Here is a 27,680-nt window from a genome sequence, read left to right as displayed (position 1 = left end):
GCAAAAATAATAGCTAAATAATATTCTCCTGAACAGCTGGAATGACAACTGGTATTCTTGGAGTAACCTGACAATGCAATAATCTTGTTATATTTTTTGATTTAGCTTTTGAAATTCTGTCAGCTCTGAAAGGATTACGTTAATCCTCACAACCGCAGTTTGAATCATAAATAATACATGTGTTTTGGTGGCAATCTGCAATCCTACTGGTGACCTCAATTGGGTCATTTTGATATAGACTACAGCACTGCCAATGAAATGTGCACCTCTAGGCCAATGACATGTTATGAAGGATTATGGCTCTCCAAAAATTCATTCAAAATTTAACATTGCAGAACAGCGATAATCACATCACCCACAATATGGAGCTGTGCTGTGTTGCATATGCATGAGCTTATCTTGTACTTCTCCTGACAGTTCCCGATACACTGGCTTTGAAATAGCCCAATAGTTGTCATTATATTGTTAGAACTCACAGGAGCAAGGCTGTTCCTCTTCCAGCTTTTTGTGTTCCTTCATAGTGTGGCTGAATTTGTGGCTTCTGATTGACCCCTTGCTAACTAAATGTGAGAGGCCTCCACTTGCTGTAAAATTCCTTCCACCTGATATGTCTCTTTCCAAGTAGTTACTTCACTCTCCAATGCTGCATTTTATGAGGGTTGGTGAAAACTTCGGGAAATATACGTACATCTTTCCGACTAGTGGATACATTGAAATGTCTCACACCAGGCAGACTGGCAGTGGGTGAGGCTGATTGCTGTGTCGGTTCTGGTTGCCTGGTAGACGCAGAAACCAGCCGCCACAATTTCAAGCAGATGGGTAAGAAATATATATTAGCAACATTCCTTTCCGACAAGTATTGAAGATACATATTCTCTCCTCTTCCATCGGGTAGAAGATACAGGTGCCTGAGGGCACGTACCACCAGACTTAAGGACAGCTTCTACGCCACTGTGATAAGACTATTGAACGGTTCCCTTATACAATGAGATGGACTATGACCTCACGATCTACCTTGTTATGACCTTGCACCTTACTGCACTGCACTTTCTCTGTAGCTGTGACACTTTACTCTGTACTGTTACTGTTTTTACCTGTACTACATCAATGCACTTTGTACTAACTCAATGTAACTGCACTGTGTAATGAATTGACCTGTACGATCGGTTTGTAAGGCAAGCTTTTCATCGTACCTCGGTACAAGTGACAATAATAAACCAATACCAATACATATTCCTGCTATATGAGCACTCCCTTCTTAAACACAGTGCGAGAGTTCAACCACAGAATTACAAAAACCAAGGTGAACTGCTTTCAAATGTCCTGGGATACAGTTGAAGCTCGGCAAACTCAACTACACACAGAGCACTTGTAATCTCCCTACTGCTTATTCCACTTGAATACAAGTTTGGGTGCCATCTTCAAGGGATATCTTGGAAGAGTTTTCCACTCAAGATCTCAAAAGGCTTTTGAACTGATTTGAAATGGCTTTGATTGAACTTTAAAACAAATAAATAATAATAATAAATACTCTGGCTGCAATAGCGGGTCAAAGAGTGGGTATTCACTGCTGAGTGATTCAGCTCCTGACATTCCAACGAGATTTTAAAAACAAAACAGCACAAGTCAGGAAGATGAATTCAGCTCCAGTGACACAATGAAGCTTAATATCATTCAGGACCACACAACCTGGTTGATTGACACCAAACTGAACACCCAAAACATTCACTTCTGTCACATCAGTCGTCAGTAGCTAGAGAGTGTACTACCTACAAATGCAGCTTACCAAATTACTAAGATTTTGACATCACCTAACAATCCCTGTTACCTCTACCAAGTAAGAGACGAAAGCGACAAGTGCTTGGGGACCCAAGCACTTACAATCTCCTCTCCAGATTGCACAACATCCCAACTTGAAAATATGTCGCATTTCCTTGCAAAAGAGTGCAGTGGCATAAGAAGGTAGCACTCGATCCCTCCTTTGAAGGACAATTAATGAATAATAATAAAAAGTGGTCATATTTTAAACTGAAATAAGAAATTTAAAGCTAGTTACTAGGAATTACAAAATCTCACTGCACAAAATACTAAATGAGTAATAAGCCACATTGGGTTTGAATTTAGTTTAGGAAGATCCCATGAAGGTGGTCCAATATTACTGTATTCATTCAGGGGATATGGATTTCTCAGCCAATTTATTTTTCATTCCTAAATGAACTGTAAAGGCATTTCAAAGTTAACACAATGGTGTGTCTGGAGTCACATATATGCCAGTTCAGGTCAGGGTGGCAAATTTCCTTTCTGAAGGACAGAAGTAAACCAAATGGGTTTTTATGACCACTCAGCAGATTTGTGGTTTCCATTCCATTATTGAAACATTTTATTTTAATTTCTGAACTTTTTAAATGTAATTACTTGAATTTAAATCCCCTGGCTGCCATGGTGGGATTTAAACTCATGTTCCTGGATTAACGATTAAATTACTGGCTGTGAGTCCAGTAAGTTAATCACTCTACTACAGGACAAAGTATTTGTAGATTGCAGTATTTAGCTAAGACTGCTAAAACAGAGTTAAGACTAATGCAAAATCCTTAGGTGTACTGCTATTGGAAAATAGTAAGTACTGATACAAATAGCATTATGGCAGCTAGGATTTAAATTGATCAGCCAGAGCTTGCCCTTTGCTTTTGTAATGTCCTTATGTTTCAAGGACTTTGACTTTTGCCTATATAATTTATTAGCAAATAATAATCCAATTAAATTTTCTAAGGTAAAATATTCAGGCAAATTTAATTTTTAATCTAGATTCATATCAGCATTTTAATATGTAGTGGTTGCAATATTAACACTTCATAGGTACTTCATTGACTACAACACGATTTGAGGCAGAAATCATGAAAGGAGCTATAGAAATGCAAGATTATTGGACCATTTAATTCAAAAGACTTGCCCTGTCAATATGCCTGTCTTCTGTCTCTTCTGCCCAGCACGTTCTAAAAGTGCGCAGGGTGGAAACGCGTCTTCAATTTCAGTGAAACCAAATAGCAGGAGGGCTATTCGGATCGTCATGCTTTAGTCTGGCAACTGCTCTGCCCAAGACTATAAAAGAAAATGCAGAGAATTGTGAACAAAGTTCAGCACATCACAAAAACCAGCCTCCCCTCCATGGGCCCTGTCTACGCTTCTTACTGCCTCGGCAAAGCAGTCAACATAATCAAAGACCTCACCCACCCCAGACATTCTCTTTTCTCCCCCTTCTGTCAGGCAGAAGATACAAAAGCCTGAAGCATCAGGTTCAAGGACAGCTTCTATTCTGCTGTTATAAGACTATTGAACAGACCTCTTGTATGATAAGATGGACTCTTGATCTGACAGTCTACTTCGTCATGACCTTACACCTTCTGATCTGTCTGCACTGCATTTCCTCTGTAACTGTGACATTTTATTCTGCATTCTGTTATTGTTATTCCCTTGTACTGCTCGATGTAGTGTTGTTGTGAAATGATCTGTATGGATGGCATGCAAAAACAAAATTTTTCACCGTACCTCGGTAAATGTGACAATAATAAATCAATTACCAATTACAACAGATGGCCAGTACTCCCCATTCAGAGCAAGCTGCCAAAGGTGAATTTTTGCTACTGTCCTGCCCCATCCCACTGCATTTTTTCACTTTTAAATCTTTATCTAGTTCCCTTCTGAATGCCACATTGAATGTTCCTCAACTACTACCCATCTGCCACTCCACCACCAGCCCCCCACACCACCATTCCCCGAAAGGCATTCTAGATTCTAACCACATGCTGCATGAGAGAATCTTTTTCCTCATTTAGCTTTTGGTTCTTTTGTCAATCACCTTCATTCTATACCCTCTGGTTCTTGACCCTAATTGGAAAGTAGCTGTCTATCTACTCAGTCTAGAGTGATGGAGTTGTGTGACACGGAAGCAGACCCTTTCAGCCCGACTGATCTACACCAACCACATTGCCTAATTATACTAATCCCATTTGCCCATATTTGGCCCATACCCTTTTATTTGTTTCCTATCTCAGTACCTGTCTGAATGCCTTTTAAGTGCCATGTTTGTATCTGACACTACCGCTTCCTCTGGCAACTCATTCCATATAACCATCACCCTCTGTGTGAAAAGCTTGCCCCTCAGATCTCCTTTCAATTTCTCCCCTCTCACTTTAAAGCTATGCCCTCTGGTTTTAGAATCCCCCACCCTAAGAAAAAGACTCTGACTACCTACCCTATCTATGCCCCTTAGCCTCCTATGTTCCACTGAGTATAAACAGAGCCTATCCAATCTTTCATGATCATTAAAGCCCTCCACTTCAGGCAACGATCTGGTGAATCTCTTCTGCACTCTTTCGAACATTACCACATCCTTTCAGTAGTGTGGTGACCAGAAGGGAACGCAATATCCTGAGTGAGGCCGGACCAATGATTTACAGCTGCAACATATTATCCCATCTCCTAGACTCAATGTTTTGGTCTATGAAGGCAAGCATGTTGAATGCCTTCTTTGCTACCCTATGCACCCGTGTCGCTATTTTCAGGGAGCTATGAACTTGTACCCCAAGCTCCCTCTGCACATCAACATTCCTGAGATTCCTGCCATTTTTTTTAAGCTTTATTTATACAGCACGGTAACAGGCCCTTCAAGCCCAACAAGCCTGTGCCGCCCAATTACACCCATGTTAACCTACTAACCTGTACGTCTTTGGAATGTGGGAGGAACCCGGAGCACCCGGAGGAAACCCACGCAGTCACGGGGAGAATGTACAAACTCCTTACAGACAGCAGCTGGAATTGAACACCGATCGCTGGTGCTATAATAGCGTTATGCTAACTGCTACGCCACCGTGCTGCCCTTACTGCTGTCCGACAGTACTTGATGTCCAAAAATGCATTACCTGACACTTGTCTGGATTAAATTCCATCTGCCACCACTCTGCCCAACTTTTCAACTGATCTATCTCCCTCTATACCCTTTCACAACTTTCTTTGCTACGGACTCATCCACCATCTTATGGCCTGGACCTATCATGATTCTAAATACCTGCATCAGATCCCCTTGAAAACACCTCTATTCCAAGAACGACCCCAGATTTAGCCATGATAAAATGGTATGTCGGTTTATTGTTTTCACATGTACCAAGGTCCAGTGAAAAACTTTGTTTTGCTTGCCATCCATACAGATCATTCCATTACAACTGTGCATTGAGGTAGTACAAAGAAAGAGCGATAACAGAATTGAGAATAAAGTGTTACAGTTTCAGAGAAAGTGCAGAGCAGGCAGACAGTAAGGTGCAAGGCCATGATGAGGTAGAGTGTGAGGTCAAGAGCCCACCTTATCATATTAGTGGACTGTTCAATAGTCTTATAACAGCACGATAGTATCTGTCCTTGATCCTGGTGGTACATGCTTTCAGGCTTTTGTATCTTCTGCCCGATGGGAGGGGGGAGAAGAGAGAGCTTCCAGGGTGGGTGAGGTTCTTAATTATGCTGGCTGCTTCTCCGAAGCAGCAAGAAGTGTAGTCCGTGGAGGGGAGGCTGGTTTCCGTGCTGTGCTGAGCTGTGTCCACAACTATCTGCAGGTTCTCTGCTTAAAATGTCAACTATCCCTTTGCCTCAACAGTTGCTGCTTGGCCCCTTGAGTTCTTCCAGCAGTTTGTTTTTTGGCCCAGATTTTCCCGTCTGTCCAAGTCGACTGAAAGTCTACTTTCTACTGAAAGAAACTGAAGTCCCTGATCTGCTGAATCTTTCAAATAAATCTCTTCTGTACCTGCTCCAAAGCCTTCACATTTTTCTTGAAAGGCTATAAGAAGATCTAGAAACCATTCTCCCATTGTGTCTGAACCAGAGTTTCATAAAGCTCACCATGATTTATCCCCACACGTCAAAAATCATGTTCAGCTAAAAAGAAACTCTTTTATGCACTCATCATTAGCTAACCATGTAACGTTCAACAAACTCATATTATTTTTCTATTTGGATAATGCGATGTATAGCACTGAGCAACTTATTTTAGAAGGGTCAGAGCCTGTGTAAAAACCATGCAGGATTGTTATATGAGTGTATCAAGCATTCAACAATGAAGAATGCTGACCAGAATATTTCACTTACCATATCTGAAATGTATTTTAGCAAGTGAATTGGTATTGCCATCACCATTAAAGGTGATCCATAATTCACTGAGAGCTTGTTGTGGGTGCTCATCTCAGCTGACATCTGTGATCTCTACTATTTTTCCCTCTGTAATATTTACAGGTGAATTTGAGGGTGGTCTGGGCACCAGAATTCTTCAGCTGGATAAGCTGAAGCAACCAAGTTACAGTATGCAGAGAAACAGAACCAATTTTTATTTACCCACATTTACTGCAAATATTCATGGTTCATAGCATTATTACTTGACATAGCAAAGAGCGTTCTGCAGCTTATTAAGCATAAATAAGTTTGGATGATATCTGACAGCAAATCGTCCATCCCAATCCTAAATGTTTACTTTTATCTCTGTTGGCATCATTGTAATAACGTGCATGTAGCTGAATCTTAAAGAAAGTCTCAATATTTGAAAGCACTATTAATCCTGATATAAGTAAGCTTTATTGTTAATGAACTATTCAATTAATTCAGTAACACAAGAAACAACAATCATACATTACTCAGTTAAAATAAAGTGAGCTCTAACTGATCAGGTTTGAGATTTATTTTAAATAGCAAGTACTATTAGGAGTATTTGGACTCACCACAATGTCATAGTTTAATCCTCTTATTAGTAATTCTGCAGGATTTTCTCCTGGTGCATGCAACAGAACTGGCTCAATTTTCACTGAAGTGATACTGTGTTGCAACAGAATCGCTTCTGTTGACTGCTCCAGTATTGCCCTTACAGTGTTAATAAATTACCTCAGATTCTAAGTGAGATGTTATCTCATAATTTCATATAAAAAAATAATTACACACTCTAATGATGAACCGGCCATTGGGAATCTCACAAGCATCTGCACCATTTTTCAGTGTTAATTGTTTTGGGAGGGAGCATCACTCGGGTACGTGGTCATGCCTACTACTGATCCAGTAAAAGCATGGCAGCAGTGAAACCAAAAGACACCCTGAAGTAATCATTACCGGGAAAGGATTCACTGAAGGTCTACTGCAATGAAATGTTGTCACTTGCCATTTTAACAAAGGTGCTAATCAGTTTGTCTAAAAAGAGCCAGCACATCCATTAAAATTCGCAGATAAAGCAGTTTCAAACATGTGCCTTAACATAACTTTTACTCACCCTGAAGAGGAGCTACTACTACATCAAATTTATTGCAGTTTATATGTTCAGCACTTAAGTTTCAGAAATATCAGCTATCTTCGCCTTTGTTTCAATATTTCATTATTCTTTTGCCTCAGCAGTAATACCACTGATAAAGGCGGCACATAATGCCATCCCTCTGTAGATAGTAATATGATTGTTGGACCACAAACATGTGCAGGGCATCCAGTGATGTAGAGAGTATAGCTGGACACCACTTTGGACCATGGACCCCTGGACATGTTGGACAACTCTTGCAAGAATTGGCCTTTGCAACAATTGAGGTTTATTTCATTGATACTTAATGGGGACCAGTTGGCCATTGTCTGGCACTGGGCACCCAGCTTGGGAGGTCCTTCCTAAGACAAATATTTATCCCTATGTCAGCCCCCCAACTACCACCACTACCACTTCCAGATTGGATATGACACACATCAATCTACCACAGTTGCGATCCTGCCCACCCTTGTCCTGAGCATGCACCCAACCCTTTCCAAGAAATCCATTCAATCTCAACCCAGCCTTTGCAACATCCCTCCACCAATTGCTTGGCTACCTTCTATAACCATCTCCCTCAACTCACCAATCTCAGGACATCTGTATGACATTAAGATTGCAAGGCAGCAGTTCCACTACCTGCAGCAGAGTGACACCAGACACCTGGCTTCAATCCTGACCTTGGCTGCTAACTGTATGGAGTTTGCATGTTCTCCATCTGAACATGTGAAATTCTTCTGGGTGCTCAGGTTTCCTCTCACATCCCAAAGGCATGCTTGTGGGTAGGTTACTGGCCACTATAAGTTGACTCTAGTGTGTAGGTGAATGGTAGGATCTGGAGGGAGTTGATGAGAATACGGGGAGAATAAGAAAATGAATTAATGTAGGATAAGTATAATTGGGTGGTTGATGATGAGTGTGGACACAGTGGGCCTGTTTCTGTGCTATATCTTTCTGTGACTCTATGACCCTTCCTCCTCCAACTCCATGACTTCATCCCATTAGCTAATTGTGACCCAAAGTGATTTCAATTGCCCACTTCCCTACAAACTCACACCAACCTTATTCTGTCTCAATATCACCATCCCAAAATATCAATGACTCAGCTTCTTTCTTCTTTTCTATTTCATGCTTCACCATGGCAGAGTATGGGAAGGAGAGGGCACTGAAGATATAAAATCTACATGGTTGCAGTTGATGCTTTGTACCTTGAGCACTGTTGTGGTAGCAAAGCTTTAAACTAAATGTCATCGATCCATCATGCAGTAAGGAATCAACACACCTTTCCAAGTGTCTGACAATTTCCAGAGCATTGAGTTAAAGGTTCTGTGATTATTTGTGCCCACAACCTATCATCACTTAGGGTGGTTTACTGCTCCAATTGCATACATCCACATGAAAATATCTAAAATTATCAATATATTACATGTTCAGATTTCAAAATCTAATCATTCATAGGGATTTAAGGATTAGGATGGAGATCAGTTTTACTTCTGATACCAAAGGGAAAACCGAATTGATGTAACTAAATTTTTTCATGATCTTTTAAACATGTATTCATGTCTTCACATTTACAACTGCTTAAAGCTTATGCACAACACTGACATCAAACAGGTTTATACCTTCAATGCAATGTAAATTAGTGATGTTGTGAGCCTTTGGCAGCATTCACACTGCATTCCAGATGGACCAGGCAAGTGGAGTCTCAAACTCTAACTTCTGGTGTGATGTCCTGCAGGACACTACAGTTTAGTGGGACAGGGCAACATCTCACTCAAACCCCACACCAACACATACCAGTTAGATGAAGCAACACACAAAACCGATCTCTTTCCCCTCCCCTATCCTCTCCATCTGCCCATCAGCGACACACTCCTCCCACTGGTTCCCCTCACCACCTCCATCCCTTTTTTCCATGCTCCATTTTCCTCTCCAATCAGATTCCATCACCCTCAGCCATTTGTCACTTCTACTTATCACCTCCCAGCTTCTGACATCATTCCCACTCTCCCCCCTCCCTCATCTGCCTATCACCCCCCCCCCCCTCACCTGGATCCACCTATCACCCACCCCTTCCCTCCAACTGTTTTTTTACTGGCTGTCTCCACTCTTTCTTTCCAGTTCAGATGAAGGATCTTGGCCCGACGTGTCAACTGTCCATTTCCTTTCATAGATGGTCCCTGAGTTCCTCCAGTGCTTTGTGTGTTGCTCCAGATTCCAGCAGCTGCAGTCTCTTATGTCACCAATTAGATGAATTCTGGGAGCACGTTGCCACCCTATAGGGTTGGCAGAGAGAAATAGTACAACCATGGAAGAAAGGTTCATGCTATGGTCTGTCATACTTTTAAACAGGCAATGGATTTTCAGCATTCTCCCTCAGAACAAGTGTGAAGATATCAAAAGCAACAATGAAAATTGGTAACTGCAACACAAATGCACACCATAAATAAAGTCTGGTCCATGTTTTCCCAATAAACATGAAAATCAAAATTCGACTGGGAGCAAAGTTAATTGTTTGTTCTGTCATATTGACTGTCATCCTAATCTTTAAGTCTTTATGATTGACTGGATCTTGAATTTTGAACATTCAGTTTTGCAGCAAAATAATTTGGCAGAATCATCATTTAACCACAGCAACATTCTGCAATTGTGTTTTCAAGGCCATCATCTGTCAACTACTGACTATTGACATGAAAACGTGTGCGTATGTAGAAGACAAGAGCAACGCAACATCGAGTGTAAAGCTTTTAAAATTAAAGATTTGCTGCTTCTGAACTCACCAACATGATTTTTTGCTCCTTAAGTTAATTTGTGAAAAACAATGAGGTGGTAGGATGGGTGGAAAATCCTAAATTAAGTGACATTTACAGAAATATGATCAACATAAATTGCCAAAAAATTCCAGTCACATCTGCTGAGCACAAGCACAAGAGATTTCAATGAAATAAGTGAAAAGCCTGGAAATTCTGTTGTAACACTTCAGTGCTCACTGGAGGCTCAGCAGTGGGACGTTCTTCCAAGGTGACTTAGTTAACTGAAAAATAAGTTCAAGGTACCCTTAACATGCTTAACAAACCACTCCGATTCCCCTACTCCTTAACATTGGTCCCCCTGCCAAAACAGATATATCCCAGCCTAGCACACTAATCCTCTCTCCGGAATGCTCTAATACTCTCTCAAGCACACTCTGATTCCCCCAATATAGACCAGATCCCTTGCCAAGAATACTCCAATTCTCTGACGACTGACAGTCTGATTCCCCCTCTCTTCAGCACACTCCGATCCCCTCCCCACACCCTCAGTCCAGCATACTCTGATCACCTCCTGTCTACTTTAAACCTCTTTCTGCACACACTAATCCCTTCTCCAGCACACTCCAATTACCTCCTCAACCTTTGATGATCCACATCCCAACCCAGCATACTCCAATCCCCTCTCCAGCATATTCCAATCACTCTCAGCTCACTCCATCCACTCCACTCCACTCACAACTCCAGCACTCCAAACTAAACTCCCTACACCAGTCCAATACCCCAGTCTACTCTGGTCTGCTCCCCAGCACACTTGCTCTCCAACTCACTTTGTTCGTCACCAGCCCACTCTGATCCATTCCCCAAACACTCCAATCCATCCCTCAGTGCACTTCTTCTCCACCCCACTCTGATCTCCCCCAGCCTATTTTAAGCCACTCCACTCCAATTCCCCAGCCCACTCCTGATCCCCTCCCAAGCCACTCTGATCCATTCACTAGGTTATACCAATTCAGTTCCCAATCCACTCCAAACCCCCACAGGATCTTTCTGTCCATCATCTCTCTGCCTCATAACCTTATCCTGCTGAGCTGCTTTTTATCAGAGTATCCAAAAACTTCATAGTTTGTGAACCCCACCATCCCACCCCATTTCTGGCTCCTTCCAGTTCCACAGTCAGACTCTTATCACTAAGGGAGAACTGCAGTTTCAGAATATAAGGATTTCAATGGCATTGCAAAGGATTGTTGTCGTGTCCTTACATTAAAAGTGACCTGTTGCAGGGTGATCATACTACAGTATAACTTCTATCCCATGGTGCTTAATCATTTGAAAAGGGATCAATCATTCATGTGAACTACAAATTGCAGTGAAAAAATTTATCGTCAATAAAATTGGTATTGGTATTGGTTTATTATTGTCACTTGTCCCGAGGTACAGTGAAAAACTTGTCTTACAAACCGACCATACAGGTCAATTCATTACACAGTGCAGTTATATTGAGTCAGTACAGAGTGCATTGATGTAGTACAGGTAAAAACAATAACAGTACAGAGTAAAGTGTCGCAGCTACAGAGAAAATGCAGTGCAATAAGGTGCGAGGTCACAACAAGGTAGATCGTGAGGTCATAGTCCATCTCATTGTATAAGGGAACTGTTCAATAGTCTTATCACAGTGGCGTAGAAGCTGTCCTTAAGTCTGGTGGTACGTGCCTTCAGGCTCCTGTATCTTCTACCCGATGGAAGAGGAGAGAAGAGAGAATGCCCCGGGCGGGTGGGGTCTTTGACTGATAAAATTTAATGAATAAGGAATATATGACAAAAGGTATTATGTGTGATATAAAAAAAATACCTTATATATAATTTCTAGATAATGAACTTCATCAAAATCAACTGTCTCTTTAATAAAGCATTGAGACAGAACGTGTGGGAAATACTCAGCTGCTCAGGCAGCTTCTGTGGAGATAGAAACAGATTAACGAATTTTCATCTATATTAACTATTTTTATTACAGATTTCCAGCATCAGTAGTACTTTGCATTTGCTTTGGTTCTTTGCAAAGTTTGTAAAACATTTAAAAACAGTTTCTTTCTTTTGTGAGATGGAGCATATAAAAGAAATATAACATATTTATTTGTCCATTGCATCCGTTATACTCATTGCATCGTTTGGTCAGTTGTAAATCTAATGGACTCTATTCAATGATGCAGTGTTAAATCTGAGCCCCACAAGTAATTAGCAGCAGCAGCAGATGTGAAAACTATGGTGGCTAATCATTCCACAGAGTTCAACTGTCACTGTCTTGCTTGCTGAGCTACTGAACCATTTTACTTCTGGTCAACCAGAGCAAGATCATTGCCACTTTGATGTAAAAAATACTGTGAGTTATGATCTGAGGCAGAACTTTTACTTATCTAGCAGTTTTATTTTACAACCTTAAGATACACAAACCACTTGCAGCTTCTTTAATGTAAGAAAATATATAGCATCCAGTTTGCACACAGTTGTCACCCCAGTGTCAATGGTAGATTGATCTGTCCCGGTGATGTTTGCTTAAAGGCTAATTTATTAGCCGGAACACCAGGGAGAACTCATCCACTTTAAATGGTTCTCTGGGATCTTTTAGATCCATCAATAGAAACCAGATGGGACCTCGGCTTAAATTCCTTCCAAAATATGGCATCTTCTGCAGAGCAATTCTACCCTGGTAGCAGACAGGTACTACAACGTCAGCCAAGAATATGTACTCAAACCTGTGCAGTTGTGCTCAAATTCACAGTCTTTTTATCTCGGGAATGTAAGTCTGCTGTTACTGTATCACCAATGACACCACAGGGTTAGGCTGATACATGTGGCATTCAATGTATCCTACACTCTAGATACTTGTTCCTGGACTAACATACAAGGTTTGGTTCAAATGTACTCTGGGGTTCAATGTTACAGAGTATGTCCTCGATCAAATAAGTACAGAGGAATGCTCCTCTATATCGTTGGCATCAGCCCTATTTTATCACTATCATGCTTTTTTTGAGGAAATTGTGGATTCAGCTCTAACATTCATCATTTTGAGCAACTGGAGGTATGACTTGTGAACAGGTCTAGTTATATTTCTCCATCTGCCCATCACCCATACACTCCACCCACTGGGACCCCTTCCCCTACTGTTCCCACCCATCTGCCCAACCCACCTCCCTTATTTGGTTCCATGCTCCACCTTCCTTTTCTATCAGTTTCCATCATCTGCAGCCTTTTGTTGCCTCCATCCATTATCTCCCAGCCTCTGTCGTGATTTCCACTGTTCCCTCCGCCACCGTCCTGTCACCCTTCCTCACCTGGACCCACCTATTGCTTGTCAACTCTTGCTTCACCTCTCCCCCTCATCTCTTTATACCGGCTATCTTCCCTCTATCATTCAGCCCAGATGAAGGGGCTTGAGCCAAAATGTCGACTGTCCATTTCCCTTCTTCCTGACCCACTAAGTTCCTTCAGCAGTTTGTCTTTTGCTCCAGATTCCCACATCTTCAGTCTCTTGTCTCTAGTTGTATTTCTTGTTCGAATAGTGTACCAGTGATTACATTTAGATAATCTTCATGGGAAATAGCACATCTGTAGGCTTCTGAACTATAGGCATCTGATGTGAGAGCTATGAAAGTCATGACCGCTAACATCAACCATAATGAAGTGCTTTGAGATGTTGGTTTGGGTGCAAATCAACTCCTGCTAGGAGATGACCTGGTTCCACTTCAATTTATCTACTGCCACAACAGGTCAACAGTAGAAGCAATTTCTCTGGCTCTTCACTCTGCTCTGGACCATCTGGACAAAAGGAATACATACTGTTGATTGACTACAGCTCGGTGTTCAAAACAATCTTTTTTTAAATTCCAAACCAAAGTTTATTCATCATAAAAAACAAACTATATACAACATACCAACCAAACTTATCATGAACTTCAAGATCTGGGCCCCTGTACCTGCCTCTGCAACTGGATACTCATCGGCAGACCTCAGTCAGTGAGGATTGGTAACAACATCTCCTCCTCGCTGAACATCAACACAGGCTGCGTGCTTTGCCCCCACTCTACTCTCTATACACACATGACTGTATGGCTAAGTGCAGTGCCAATGCCACATTCAAATTCACCAATGACACCACTGTTGTTGAACAAATCACAGGTCGTGATCAGTCAGTGTAAAGGAGCAAAATAGGACACTTGGTTAAGTGGTGCTGCAAACACAATCTCTCGCTCAATGTCAGTAAAACTAAAGAGCTGATTGTTGACTTCAGAAAAGGGAAGGAAGGCGAACATGTGTCAGTTTATGTTGGTGGAGCGACAGTGGAGAGAGTCAGCAGCTTTAAATTCCTGGGCATTAATATATCAGATGACCTGTCCTGGGCCTAGCACAAAGATGCAATCACAAAGAAGGTGTGCATGTGTCTTTACTTTCTTAGAAGGTTAAGGAGGTTTGGCATGTCACCGAACACTCCAACAAACTTCCACAGATGTGCTGTTGAAAGTAGCCTGACTGGTTGCATCATGATCTGCTACGGCAATTCAAATGCGCAGGAACTTAAGAAGCTACAGAGGGTAATGGACTCAGCCCAATACATCAACGGCACATCCCTTCCCATCATCAGAAGTATCTACATAACGCACTACCTCAAGAAGGCAACATCTATCATCAAAGATCCCCACCATTCGGGCCATGCCATCTTCTCGTAGCTACCATCGGGCAGGAGGTACAGAAGCCTGAAGTCCCACACCACTAGATTCAAGAACAGCTACTTCCCATCAACCATTCAACTCTTAAACCAATCTGCACCACCCAAATTACTACTTCAGTAAAGCAACACTCTGACCACTTTGCACTACAATGGACTTTGTTTTATTTTGTTCTGTTTGTGTTCTTTCTTGTAAAATTTGTGTGTAATTTATGTCTAATTTATGGTTTTCTTGTGAATATTGTGTATCTGATGCTATGTGCCTGTGATGCTGCTGCAATTAAGTTTTTTCATTGCACCTGTGCATACGTGTACTTGTGCAGATGACAATAAACTTGACTTTGACTTTGAGTAGTTCCTACACTGACAAAGAAGAACTTCTGCTTTGTGGAGCAGCAACTGAACAAGACCTTTCCAATCCCATTTGTATCTGAAATGCCCATTGCAAGTGCTGTGAAGAAAACCTCTGCTCTTATCATGGCAGACTTTCTAAGTTCACAACAGCCAGTGATTTGAGTTTAATTCCAAGTCCATCTACCGCTTATCCACATTGGCCAACTTATCGCCCCCCTGAAACAGGCAATTTTGGGACTGAAGTCCTTAAAATTCCCCAGAATGAAATGCCTGATAACAAACAGGGGGAGCCTCAAACAAATCCCTTATCACTTTATTGCTTCCATTTTAGTTACTTGTCAGATGCTGTTGAAAGGACAAGTTCCAAATTACTTTCTTTTCCTGCGAGGGTTTTCAATGGATCAAAATACAAATTGCTGTCGTTGAATGCTCCTCACTGTTACAAATAGCTTCAAATAGTTGGATCACTCTCCAATAAAAGATTTTGCCGAAATTGATCCGCTATTTCAGCACGTCACAACAAAATACAATTGCCACGTCTGACCACCAGTTAGCAGACTGAATAATTGTTCGCCAAACAACAAAAGGTTTCTACACACACCAAAAAATAACTTTAACTTCTCATAAGATACCTTCATAAGATAACAAGTGATAGGGTGATGAGTGTAATCAAAATGTGACTACTAATGAAATCACTAGATGCATGATATAATATTCACCTACTGTTTATGTGAAAGTATTAACCTCAATGCCAATTGGTAACTGCCTGGAAATATCTGATCTTGTCTCATCTCAGAAGTTTTGATCCTCAGGCCTGGTTAGTATGTGAGTGGGAACGTGACAAGGAATACTGGTTTCACTGGGACCATTGGAATGAGATGGGCCCCGCCAGATCTCTGCTTGACCATCAGCCACAATGGCAAGCACATTGAAACATCCAACATTGCCCAACAGTTGAGAGGCTGACCTTGACTTTGATTGAGCTAAGAAGGCTGTTTCCTTTGTTATGATAAGGAGAGATAATCCAACAAGAGCTCAATGGGCATTTGTCCAATAACTAAGAATATTTTATTACAAAATGTTTTCTGTCCTACCGTGAACATTCATCTGACCTCTTCTGCCTGTTATTCTGCAGTTCTTCTTTCAGTTTGGTTATTTGTTGCTTCTATTATTTCTCAATTAAATTTCACATTACTTTCCTTTTCTACAGTCATCCATGATTTGCTTCCAAACCATCTTCCTTCATTAACTTCTCCAACCCTTTGACATGTCCATCTTTATTTAACTAGGTCTTGCTTCATTCTAAACTCACCTCCTTTACTGACTGCCTCAACCCTATGACCCACATTCACCTTGACCCCTGAACAAAATTTTGCTTCCTTCTCATTCAACCTGTATCTTAGCTTCGCAGATGTTTGTTATGTCCCTACTTCAATTGAGTTCCAGAGCCCTCAGGCTGATACACCTGTCTTATTAAATTATAAACAGGAAGAGAAAACATTGGAAGCACTCAGCAGGCCAGGTCTCTACCAGTGGGAGAGAAATAGAATCGACATTTCAGATCAAGAACCCTTCATTAGGACTGGAAAAGTGAGAAAACAAGCGTGTTTTAATCAACAGAAAGAGGGAGGTGGAGAGAACAAAGAGAATGACTTTCTCTCTCTCTCTGCAGATGTGGTTGTACCTTTGTGAGGGAGGTCAAAGGCAGAGTGGTCAGAGTGGGAGTGGGACAGAAATTAAAGTGACAGATCACTGGATGTTCATGGTCGTTCTTGAGCTCTGAATGGAGGTATTCGCAAAATGGTCACTCCAATGTAGAGGAGAGACTCTGTGAACACCAAATGCAACACTCATATGGATTTGGCCTTCTTGTGTTGCTCCAATGATGCCCAACATGAACGTGAGGAACAACACCTTATCTTTTCTCTGAGTGCATTGTAATCCTCATGAATTCAACAATTTCAGGTACCACTCTTGTTTATTCTCTTTGTCTGCATATGCAGCTTCATATTCTGTTTCAAGTTGTTTCTTTTTTCTTTTCTGTCTAACAACGGGCTTTGAAAGTAGCTGTTACATTGACATTGGTCTCCTCGTTCCCCTGCTTCTCCTCCCTCCTCCCCCCCTCTGCAACACTTGTTCACAGAAACACTATCTCTGTGTCTTTCGCCACTGATGCTGCCTGACCTGCTGAGTTCTTCCTGCAGTTTTTATTTTGGATTTCCAGCTCCTGCTGAATTGTTGTTCTAATTACTAAATAATGAAGAGGTTTGGCTTGGCAGTAGGAGACAGAGGTTGTGGTAAAGAACTGTTTTTATGATTGGATGCCTGTGCGGCACGGTAGTGTAGCGGCTAGCGTAACGTTATTACAGCGCCAGCGACCCGAGTTCAATTCCGCCGCTGTCTGTAAGGAGTTTGTACGTTCTCCCCGTGTCTGCGTGGGTTTCCTCTGGGTGCTCCGGTTTCCTCCCACATTCCAAAAGACGTACGGGTTAGGAAATTGTGGGCATGCTACGTTGGCGCCAGAAACGTGGTGACACTTGTGGGCTGCCCCCAGCACATTCTCAGACTGTTGGTTATTAACGGAAAAAGGCGCATTTCACTGTGTGTTTCAATGCACATGTGACAAATAAATAAATATTATTATTATTATAATGAGTGGTGTTCACAGAGATCGGGGCCGGCACCCTAGCTGTTCGTAATACATGGGAATGATTTGTACTTGGATTGCAGAGGCACGATCAGTAAGTTCGCAGGTGACCTGAAGATTGGAGGAGTTTTTCACAGTGTGCAAGCAAGCCTTAGGTTACAGGGACATATCGATGTGTTGGTGAAGTGGACTGAGAATGTAGATATAGAACAAAGAACAGCGCAGCACAGTGCTGTTTTCTCTGGAGAGGAGGAGGTGAGGAGGGGATATTATAGAGGTATATAAAATTATAAGGGGTATAGATAGGGTAGACTGCAGGAAACTTTTCCACTTATCAAAGGTGAATAAACATAGATTTAGGGTAATGGGTAAGAGATTTAGAGGGGATCTGAGAGGGAACTTTTTCATTCAGAGAGTGGAGGAAGCAGAGTCACTAACAGCATTTAATAAGTGTCTAGATAAGCACTTAAATTGCCCTGGCATTGGAGACTATGGACCAAGTGCTGGAAGATGGGATAAGAATGAGCCAAATTGCTCATTTAATATGTATTATTTATGTATGTATAATTTATATTGTGTATTCTCTGTACACATGTCTGTGATGCTGCTGCAAGCAGGTTTTTCATTGTACCTGTACCTCACCATACATATGCACATGACAATAAATTTGAATTAACTTCTTTCCATGCTCCGTGACAATATGACTCTGTGACTATTCCATGATATCTAGTTTCTTTTGATACTGGGTGAGGTTGATCTTTTTAAATAAATATATAACATAAATGCTTGCAATCCGATTAAGACCCCAATGAAGGACAATTCTCTGAATTCACCTAAATATCCATCTGCATGATACACACAGTAGCAACTTGAAAAATACCTGACTTTTGATGTATCATTTCAAATATTGCATTGACTTCTCACATCATTGATTTGAATGGTCCATATATTCCATTAAATACCCTTCCTGACAGTAACAGTTTCAATTTATTGACAAATGCAAGAACTGAATTTTCTGTTCACATATCTTTTCTGTGTTTATTTACGATCTCACTGCTAATTATGCTGACTTGCACTGCAGACGTGCTGAAGTCTAGAATTTTATGAACACTTACATTGCATCATTTCAAAATACCAACCACAGCAGATCTGATACATCCTGAAATCAATACCGGGGCAGATCTTCTGTTCTCCTGAGATTGTAAGTCTCCTGCACCCATGTTTCTTCCAGTGACACAATCTTCAACTGGGAGGCCAACATCTAGCATATCAGCAAGGTCAGGGGCAGTGCAGTAGATAGTACACATTTGCCTCTTTAATACTTTTAGTCATAGAATACTCCAGCGAGGACGCTGTTCAACCTTTCGAGTATAGGCTAACTGCTAAGAGAGCAATCTTGTCAGTCTCTGCTCCATTCTTTCCCCAACACCTCAACTGTCTAATCAATGTTGCAGCTGTATAAAACTTTGGTTAGGCCACATTTGGAGTATTGTGCACAGTTCTGGTCACCAAACTGCAGGATGTGGAGGCTCTGGAGAGGGTGCAGAAGAGGTTCACCAGGATGCTGTCTGGATTAGAGACCATCAGTTATAAGTAGAGGATGGATAAACTTGGGTTGCTTTCTCTGGAGTGTTGGAGGCTGAGGGGCGACCTGATTGAAGAATTGTGAAAGGCATAGAAAGGGATAGTCATAGATATTCACAGTTTTTTTCCCAGGATGAAAATGTCAAATACTAGAGGGCAAAGCTTTGAGGTGAGTTGGGGAAAGTTTAAAGGAGATTTATGAGGCAAGTTTATTTACAGGGAGAGTGGTAGGTGCCTGGAACATGCTGCCAGAGGAGGTGGTGGAAGCAGATGTGATAGCAATGTTTAAGAAGCATTTATACAGGGACATGAACAGGCATGGAATTGAGGGATATAGACCACATGAGGCAGATGTGCAGTTTAAATTGGCATCGTGGTCACACAGATATCGTGGGCCAAAGGGCCTATTCCTGTGTTGTACTATGTTCTATATAACTCTGTTTCAACCACCCTTAAGGCACTAAATTCCAGATCCTAACTACCCACTGAGTAAATATATTTTTCCTCATTACGCCTTGAATCTTTTGCCCAAAATAATACACTTGTGCAACCTGGCCCTTGCTAATGCAAACAGCTTCCCTGCATTTATCCTCACTTAAATCGGCTGGGACTCTACCTCTTTGAGCACTGGTACACCACTGGGTTTGTAAATGGTAAACAGTCACCACAGTTCAATTGAAAGCTTTTTTAAATAGTCAGAAGGCCTTGACTGACCTTCATGGAGTCTGTCCTGCAAGATCTTCTCTGAACAAAGCAAACATATAAATTTCATGAGCTTTCTTTATTATGGAACAGAACAAGTTGTCATGTAAAACATATTAAGTAAAAGCAGGTACAGGCATTATGATTCCTTGAGCCTGTGACACCATTCACTATGAATGTGCCTGAACTTTTATCTCATCCACCTTCTCACCCAATCTCACAGTCCAAAATTCCAACGAGCTCAGTGCTGAATACTTACAAACTGGACACTCAGTCTTTTGGGATGGAATATTCCAAAGATTCACTGTCCACATCGTGAACAAGTTTTAATGAGAAAGGCTGAATCAACATAATTTGCATTTAGCGCCTCTTTTGGCTCTTTCCCTCATGCCCTGCTGACAGCAATGACATCATTATATCACCCTGTTCAGCAACCAACAGCCCATCTGCAAGAGAACCAGTTACTGGAGATATTCTGACACAGTATTGTCAATAAATTGAGTTTATTTGGATCCGAGCCCATAAGGTGGGCAATTGGCTGACAATTTGAAACATTCAAAACTACGTGACATAAGAAGGAAAGGTCAATGCAGCATAAGTGAAGGTGAAAGCTGTTATTGTGATTGACACTGTTAAACATCCCTAAAAACAGTCATCATGATAACTATAATGGATTTACAGCTTCTTTACTGTCAAATTTTCTTTCAAGCACTGACTCTAAGAGAATCTTAAACTCAGGTTACTTTAATTAATGTCTACTTTGGATTCTATTATTGATGCTGAGTTTAAATTTACCTAGAGAGGACATTGCAGACAATTTTACGTTTAGTAAGAAGTCTCTCTTGACAAATAACTTCAAAAATCCATCTTATACCACTTTAAATGGTCACCCTGAGGCTGCTGATGGCAAATTGTCAAGATGTGATAAGTGGGTTCACAAAAACAGAGAAGATTACATCTCCTGAAGAAAGATAGCTGCAATATGTTCTCTTAGGAGGTAAATAAGATACAGTGCTTTGATACATCAGCATATTTTCCACTGAATTTCTGAATATAGTCAAGTACATTATTACATTTTATTTTTAAGCTGCAAATATAGTTCCATTATTCCAAATGCACAAATCAGTGAATCTTTATCTTCTGATAACCATGGCCCTCCGTCTCATTTATGATCTATACCAAAATGAAACAAACTTATTTTTTAGTACTTCAGCTGGTTAGAGTATGAGGAGAAGTTATAGCAATAATGAAAATCATTCCCATCAAATTACAAATAAGGATGGCCTCTTTAAACAAAATAGGAATGGTATTCTATGAGAATTATTCTTGTGTGTGTACAAGGTGAATGGGAGAGGGAAGACACACCAGGCATTTTAGTTCCCATTTGACCTAAGGAAGATAACTTCAACAGATTTCAAATTGTAGGAGGCTTGTCAAACTGAATTCAGGATCTATGGGATCATTTCAGTGCTGATATTTATGTGACAGTGTATATTTTAGATGGGACATAATCTAACCTTGTAAAAAGGTCATGGTCTCAGCCGAAACTTGAATCAAAGCTGTGCTGAGCAGCCAAGATAGCCAACAGTAACCTGCTTGGCTGGACTGTAGATATTCTCATTGTTCTTGACCTTCAGACTGCTTTGTTATGCTAATTAGAGCAAGAAAACAATTCAGAATTTTGAGCCAGGCTCAGTCGGCATAGAATTCACTTCGGAACAGACCCCGTCAAAGAAATAGATAAGCACAAAGAGACAGCCAAGATATGTCTGCATTTTTATGCATGCAACCTTTGGACAAATCAAGAGAAAATTTGACGTCTAAGCCTGGAGCTTGCGACTGCTGGGAGAGCAAACAAGCAAGCTAAGAGGAATGCTACATAGTCCATCTCTGCATTAATACAGACATAAATTGAAAGCATGTTATAACATATAGGTAGCAGTGTTGTAGATAGAACGGTATGCTTCACTGTCAATAGTAACTGTATGTCTCAGAGTGAATGCACCATCCTTTGAAGAGACATGTATGAATACAAATAAATGTATTAACGGCAGAACCATCTGGAATAATATAGCTTAGTGCCTTTGAACTACAATTGTGCCTTTCTAATAAAATTTCTTCTATGCAGGTATATTTTCATAATCTACTTGGAGAATATTTTTGAGAAATGTAGGTTCCTTAAAAATTGAAAGCTCAAAAAGAGGTGGAAAGCAAACAATGAGGTTGAAGTAAAGTTCTGAATTCACATCATGCACTGTATTATTCAAACCTTCTGCAAGATAAAACAATATATGGGAAACAACTGAGCACACATTTAGCTAAATGAGCATACCACTGTTGTAATCTGCCTTGTCCTCACTTCAGCAGAGCAACAACAGTCACCCTTAACCAGGATACACAAAAAATTAGGAGTATGCTTCATTAGCAATAGCTAATGTAGAAGCAACTATTCTCATTTATAATTGTTGTATAAAGGGACTTGAGTCAGTGACAATACTGCACAGCATAATTCTTCAGTGCAAAGAACTACCACTTCCCCAGCTGCTATTTAGACTAACTGCCTGAGTTATTGCTCTGATATGATGCACTGTCAAAATGAATAAATGGTTAATTTGAACCTTGGTTCCTTAAATACACATCAGATTTGTTCTCTGTGGCACAGAGGCATCACCAATAATGCTTGCATTATGTGCCCCACATATCCCACATTTTTCCACTCAGCCATCCATCTACTTTCATTTTCTCCCAGCCATGTGATGTTTGATTCCCTATTAACTGAAGCAACATTTGCCCACTTCCTCTATAAAAGGGTAAACATTATTTCTGAAGGCATCAGGTATCACGTGCATAGCAATGGAAAAAGATCTTCTTTTGTCTACATTATTGTTTAAATTTATCATTTAAAGGAGATTGCATTTAATTTTCTTGAATGACAGAATAGTTTGCCAGATTACAGAGAAACAATGAGAGATAATGGATTAAGTACTTGTGGTCTGTCTTTTTCCAAGTTAATAAAACTGATCATCTTTTGCTATGATCATGTTTCTCAATTGTCCCTCAATTATTTCTGATTTATATTAATGACCTGGAAAGGTGGCAGAGTGTAAGGTTTGCCAATGACATGAAAATAGGTGGGAAGGCACGTTTTGATGAGGATATTTAGACTCTGCAACAGGATACAGACAGGTTGAGTGAGTGGGTGAAAACTTAATGTGGAAAGGTGTGAGATCATTGCACCAGTAAAAAGAAGCTAAAGGCAGACTATTATCTAAATGCAGATAAATGAGTACAGAGGTAAATGTTCTTGTGCATGAATCACAAAAAGATATCAGGCAGATGCTGCTGGTGGTTCAGAAGGCAAAAAGCATATTGACCTTATTGCAAGGAGGGTTGGAGTTCAAAAATAGGAAAGTATTATTACAATGGTACAAGGAACTGGTGAGGCCATATCAGGAGTGTTGTTCAGAGTTCTCCTGTTTAAAAGAAAAGATAAACTGGCATTGGATGCAGTTTAAAAAGAGATTCACTGGGCTCATTCCTTGGATGAGAGAGTTTCCTACCATGATCAACTAAAGAAATTAGATCTATCATCTTTGGCATTGAGAAGAAATGAGGGTGATCTTTTGAAACATATAAGATCCTGAGGGGGAATGATACCATTGATATTGAGATGTTTTCATGATTGGGGGAATCTCAAACGAGGGAACATACTTAGGGAGGGTGTTCACTTCAGACTGAGTTTGCATGGAGCTTCTCACTGAGGGTAGGGAATCTCTGGAATTCTCTGCCCCAGAGGGTTATGGAGGTTAGATTATTGGAAGTATTTAAAGAAGAAGTAGAAACATTTTTGAAAGATCAGGGAACTGAGAGCTCTGGGAACAGAAGGGGGAAATGAAACCTGGGGCAGATTAACCATGATCACATTGAATGGTGGGATAGGCCTATAGGGCCGAGTGGCCTACTCCTGCTCGTTTCCTTATGCGATCTCACTTGTTTACCACTGATCAGATGACATGTCAACAAAATAACTATTTAGTTTCTACTATACTCTTTGTGTGTCTGCCAAAGTGGCAGCATTCTTAACTCCAAATCAATAGGGTGTGGGGTTTAAGATCATTGGAAGAGAGGTTATATAAACTGACAATTTAGTAATGGTGAAGGAATGCTTCTCACCAAGGTTCTGTCTTTTGGATGAGGCACTTAATTCCATGACTCTCTTCAAGGAAGGGTAAGCACAGCGTCAGAAAATGAAACAGCAGAGAAACAGGCCTTTCACTCCATGCAGACCACCAAGCACACATTTACACTCATCCAAAACTAACTTATCCCATTTTATTCTTCCCATATTCTCATCACCTCCGTCCAGATTCTGCCACTCACCTGGACACGAGGGGCAATTTTCAGTGGGAACCAGCTCACCCAGAGGAAACCGAAGTGGTCTCAGTGAAGATTTGCCCATCCCACACGACAGCGCCGGAGGTCAGCATTGAACGCAGGCTGATGGAGCTGTGAGGCAGCAGTTCTGCTAACTGCACCACCATTTCAGGGATAGTTAGTATGAACAACTATCTATCCCTGAAAGAACATCACTAAAATAGAAAGGCAAATGTTATTTTTTTCTGCAGTTAATCCACTTTGTTACCTTTTTGATATTTGTTAATTTGATCTTTGGTATTTGTTAATTATCGTGGTGGGAAAAGTGACTTGTTATCCCATTCCATTATACTGCCCAAGATATATCTAGGGTTTTATTTCCTCACAATGGGCATCACCAAGCAAAATTCACATTTTGATATAATTAGACATAACAGAAGATAGTAGTGAAAATAAAATTCAGCTTCCACTATTTTTATCTTTCATTTATATGGAAGCTTGTCTCTCCATTAACGTCCCCATCAGATTAGAAAGCAGGGTACATTACCAGTTAATGCCAATGATGCTTTTAAACAAGCTGCTTGGAACTGCCAAAGTGACTCAATTTCATCAAATGTTTCTATATTTACACACTACTGACTGAGTTGACCTTTATATAGTTCACAACATTCTGTATCTCTCTCCTGCTTCATATAAAATACTTTGCAGCCATAACACATTCTTTCCCAAGTACCGAGTTGATTGTTCACTTTCAACCTCCAGCTGCAACTCTTTCCTCCCATTGCAGTTTTCTTCTGCCCTGCCCACACCCTGTTCTGTCCAGATAATAACATGAGAGAGTAGTTCAGATTGGGTGACATGAGGAAGGTGGAAGATTTCTACCTCAATGCATCTTTTAAAGATCCACTTGGGACAAGTGATCTGCTTCTATGCTAAATGTGCTATGCAAGTCTACGATATATCGAGGGAAGCCTGTTGCTTATACCAATTCAGCTAAAATGCATTCCTGTCCTTCTCTCAGTTTCTCATTGCACGATTACTGAATTGAGTTTGTTTTCACTCTGAGATTTCCAGTGGTTTCCTAAAGATGTTGATTATATCTATTTCATTCCAGAACTTGCACAAGTCTATTACAGATTAATATATGATTCTTGTAAGTGAGTACCAGCAGACTGTTTGGTCCTGGGTCAGAGGGAAGAAGGAAGGGAAAAGAAGGAAGGAGGAAAAAAAAGAAGAGAAAAAAAGGAAAGCTTTAAGCCACTCTTACCTTTGCCAAACACCCAAACCTATTGTTCTAGCCAAGGATAACAATCACCCTTGGATAAAAGGTGAATATCAGTGACCTTTTATCCAAGGGACATTGGAAATTATAACAAATCTAACCTGGCGATAACTAAATGAAATCCAGGAATGAAATCATGTGTACATTACACCAGAACTGGGGGCCATAAATATGATATAATCACTGACAAATCTAACCAGCAATTTGACAGTGTTCTTTATCCAGAAAGTGATTAGAATGTGAAATTTGCTGTGACAAGTGGTGATTGTGGGTGTAGATAACCATTTGAGGGAAAAATAAATTACTTATCCTGATAGTGTATGATGAAGAGAGGTGGGAAGAAGTTCCTTTGAAACATAAACCACAGTATTGGTGGGATTGAATGAATGGCTTCTTTCTGTGCTATGATTCTATTGACCCCTCTGACACTATTCTCTCAGTACATGTGACTCACATATCTGACTCATATAAATATGGAATGGCTTAAAGCTTCATGTATATGACCTTGCCTGATTCACCACTGCAGTACTGGGGAAGAGTTACACTCTCTAAGATGTTGAACTGATGCTCTGTCAACCCTCTGAGGTTGAAATATGTAATCTCATGTGGCAATATAAAAGAATATTATAGAAGCTCTTCCAATGGTTATCCCTCCAGCAACATCACTAAAACAGATTATCCATTCCTTATCTCATAGCTGTTAGTGAGGCCCTGGAGGGTATAAATCAATTCAGCTACACTTCAAAAGTACTTAATTGATTGTGAAGCAGATGGGGTTTTGTGAAAGGTACTATATAAACTATTATTTACAAAGAAGGATTTTCCCCTCTGCCTGAAGGAAGAGAGATATGTTACTACCCCAGTACCCAACTAAATCAGTCCAGATAAAGGGTCTCAACTTGAAATGTCGACTGTCCACTTCACTCCACAGATGCTGCCTGACCTGCTGAGTTCCGCCAGCAGATTGTTTGTTGCTCCAGATTCCAACATTTGTAATCTGTATCCCCTAAGACATCAAGTAAGTGCAGGCACTGCTTATAGGATTAGGGGTGAGGTGTTCCCCTCACCATAATAATCCAAAATAGTGTGAGGTTATGGATATTAATGATGTCTGCACATGCCTTTTCAAAAGCTGTCCAGTTTATAGGCCCCAGTCATATTATCGCTTGTCATAGAGAACTTCTTCCCAAACCCTGCCACCATTCACACCTCAATACCCTCACAAAGCCTCCTCGATGACCCACACAACGACAAGTGGCACACTTATCTGCACTGCTCCCTGAGATGAAACTGTTCTGCAGTGGACAATTCCTTATATATTACAGGAACAGAAATTCCAAGCTGTGCTTAAAATCCTGAAAGGCTTCAATAAGAGGAAATAGAGCACAACTGTGTTCAGTGGTAGAAGCTTCAGCAACTGGGAGCATTGATTTAAGGTCAAAGGCAAGATGAGAGAAGAGTTGAAAGGGAAGAAGTTGCTGTGACATGGAAGGCAGTGTCATAAAGTGTGGTGGAAGCAGGAATCAACTTTGGAACTAAGCTGAATAAATATGATGGGGCTACTACAGTGGTATGGGACTAAATGGTAATTTTCAAGGACCTGGCATCGGCAGATTTGGGCAAATGGCCTCCTTCTCTGCTGTGTTATTCAGCGATTTTGATTACAGCAGACAATGATGCCATTCTATTTCAACTATGAAGCAAGAGTGTTGGTTAAAAATTATAGCCAGGACTGGCAAATGAATGATCGAGAAGAAAAGAGACAAGTGAATTCTTGAGTTAATTCCCCTGGGCAAGGAAATTAGTTCATGCATCATAAACTCAGTGAGTGGTTGCCCCCAAGAGATTAATGTAGGAGCGATTTGCATACAGTATTTTCAAATGACAAACACCCTGCAGTTCATTTACTTATTAGAAAAGCCTTTGAGACCTTTGGAAGGAAGGAGTTCACT

This window comes from Pristis pectinata, chromosome 7, assembly GCF_009764475.1.
Source record: "Pristis pectinata isolate sPriPec2 chromosome 7, sPriPec2.1.pri, whole genome shotgun sequence".
In the NCBI taxonomy this organism is placed as follows: domain Eukaryota; kingdom Metazoa; phylum Chordata; class Chondrichthyes; order Rhinopristiformes; family Pristidae; genus Pristis; species Pristis pectinata.
The sequence above is the reverse complement of the archived record's forward strand: the minus strand, read 5'-3'. Positions refer to the sequence as shown.